The sequence below is a fragment of the Seriola lalandi genome, unplaced genomic scaffold (assembly GCF_002814215.2).
Source record: "Seriola lalandi dorsalis isolate HSWRI2012SDOR001 ecotype SW California unplaced genomic scaffold, Sedor1 jcf7180001974552, whole genome shotgun sequence".
NCBI lineage: Eukaryota > Metazoa > Chordata > Actinopteri > Carangiformes > Carangidae > Seriola > Seriola lalandi.
In genome coordinates this window covers 1-2374 of record NW_019445218.1, presented here as the reverse complement: position 1 = coordinate 2374, position 2374 = coordinate 1, and the positions used below count along the sequence as shown (strand labels likewise).

The following is a 2374-nucleotide window of genomic DNA, read 5'->3' as shown; positions in this document are numbered from 1 at the left end:
GATGTGTGCGTTTTGTCATAATACTTTAACTTCAGTAAAGGATGATGTTCACAGAACACAGGAAGCGAGTAGTTTCAAGTATGTTTGATTTATTTCCAAAAAATTAGGGTCAACACCAAACATGGTACAAAGATACAGTAATGAAAAATGACATCTTTGAATAGTTTCATTTCTCTTTTTCTTTTTTAATGAAACTGTATAGGTTGCACGAACAGAGAACAGATATAATGAAGATCTCTGAAAACCACAGTGTCCTACTTGATATATTCATTTACGTCTTTAAAAGCCCTTAAGACACAGAGCCTGTCTGGACAATCTCAACAACAAAAACGAGTCTCCATTTTCAGAACAATGTTTCATCACAAACAGGGAACAGGCCACTCAGGTTTTTGAACCAGTAACGACACATAGAAAACAAAAAAAAAAGACTGGTTAATCACATTAGAACTGCGGTTAGAAAAGTATACTTATGTTCAGTACATACAGTATATAAAATGAAATGTCACACATGTATTTACAGAAAAAACATGTAGCCACCACACTTACAGTTACACTTTTAATAAAAAATAATAATTTACATTACATGAGACACGTGTTAACCACAAGTCAATAAACATTCAACAAAATAGAGAAAAAGTCACTTATTTAAATAGAAAAATGTCAGGTAACTCTTTTGAACTCACTGTGCAAATTCTGTTCATTTAGTCTTGTCATGAGGAAACGTCGTATGTACATTGTAAAGTAATGCCTTTAGCCTCGCTGTCTGCATCTGTTAGAAAATCTATATTTGATAAGGAGTGCATACTTTAGAGCTAAGTGCAAACAAATTGCTTCTTAATGTTGTGCATTAAAATCTCTGAGTTTTTGGTGGTTCACACATTTCTTTAAGCAGCAATAACCTTTCCTCATAGTAAAATATCTGATAGAAATTATTTTATAGGTTATTTTCTATATTTCCAAAGTCTAAAATTGAACCCACAGTTTGAATGGCCAGTGATATTGCTTTGATCTATTTACAGCTTAAGTAGGATAACAATTCCTCTGTAGTGCAGTCCCCTAAAACGTCAGCTTATCTTCACTTCATCCCTGTCGGAGGCACAGAATGAGGGAGCTGACAGCAGAGACGAACGTGTTCAACCGACTCCGACTGAAGCAGAGTGATGACAGCCTGATGAGCTGCTTAGTAACAGGCAGAGAGGCGGATGGACAGTACTCATCCTCCACTAACAGGCACTTTGTTCACTGTGGTCCCCAAATTTAAAGACATCTGAAAGCTGAGTTGAGCGGTTGTGTCATGTCTCTGCTCTCAGCCACCTGACGTTGCCTCTAATGTTCATGATACGACCTCAGTGTTCAGGCGTCAGAGATGCAGTTCTGGATCTTGTCCATCCACAGCTGAGCGCTGGGTGCGTCTGAAGCACAGAAGTTGTAGACTCGCTTGCTGGTCTTCAGCTAGAGGGGTATCAGATAACAAGGGTTAAATGTGGACCCAAGGGATAGAAAAGGGCAACAATAACAGAAAAGGACAACCACCAATGTCACAAGTACATGTTTGTATGTCATTATTAATTTGCTAAACCTGTTTCTATTGCATTTTGTTGTTGTTTTTTGTGATATTTAGAATTTTTTCCTATTTCAAGTGTTTCCACTTTTTTTAAATGCAAAAAACTGAAAATGCGCAGACAATCAGGTGGATAGAAATGGACATCATCTTTATCTGTCAGGTCTATTTTTGCTGAAGCAGCTTTCTACTAATATACAGAGATTAGATAGTATCCTGTGTGAAGTCATTTAAACCAGTCTGCTGATGTGCACTCACGTCAAAGAAAGCCTTTTCACTGATGTGTTTGGGAGCTCCTATAGTCGGTGCAGCGATCGCCACAGACTCCACCTCTGCCAGATCGATGTGGCCTCTGCAGTTGGTGTCCTCCCCAGTGTCATAGTACCTCAGCTGTGAAGACATGAACGTTACGTTAACCTGCAGCCGGTCACTCGGGTGAAGCTTTAGTGTTTCTTAAGTGCGACGCAGCTTGCTCACCTGGTGTTTTGTAATGTCTAATACAAACCAGCGAGGTTTCCAGCCTTTCAGCAGCGCTCCACGTTTATACAGGATCCCCTCGTAAGACCTAAACAATAACACACTGTGAGATCCAAGTGCATTTAGACTGGATGTAATGTCTCTGAACCTTCTGGAATACAGATGATGGTGTTAAACTACAGTGAGCGTGAACAGTATCCCTAATATCAATATCCCTAATCTTTTTTGTTTGTTTATGTGGAGCCTTTCCGAAGCATTTGTTGCACAGAAGGCAGAGAGATGAAGTGAACAACACAAATACTGAGCGGCATGTTTCTCCATATGTTCAACACCAGC

General features: G+C 39.3%; 1 long non-coding RNA gene across 1 annotated transcript; it reads right to left on the bottom strand.

The window, feature by feature from the left end:
* Window positions 1-72: 72 nt before the first annotated feature.
* On the bottom strand, window positions 73-2339 carry LOC111654202 (uncharacterized). Its single transcript, XR_002760731.2, has 3 exons — window positions 2039-2339; window positions 1820-1951; window positions 73-1452 (listed from the first exon to the last, which is right to left on the bottom strand). It is a non-coding gene; the product is annotated as an uncharacterized LOC111654202 (long non-coding RNA).
* Between the last annotated feature and the right edge of the window lie 35 nt (window positions 2340-2374).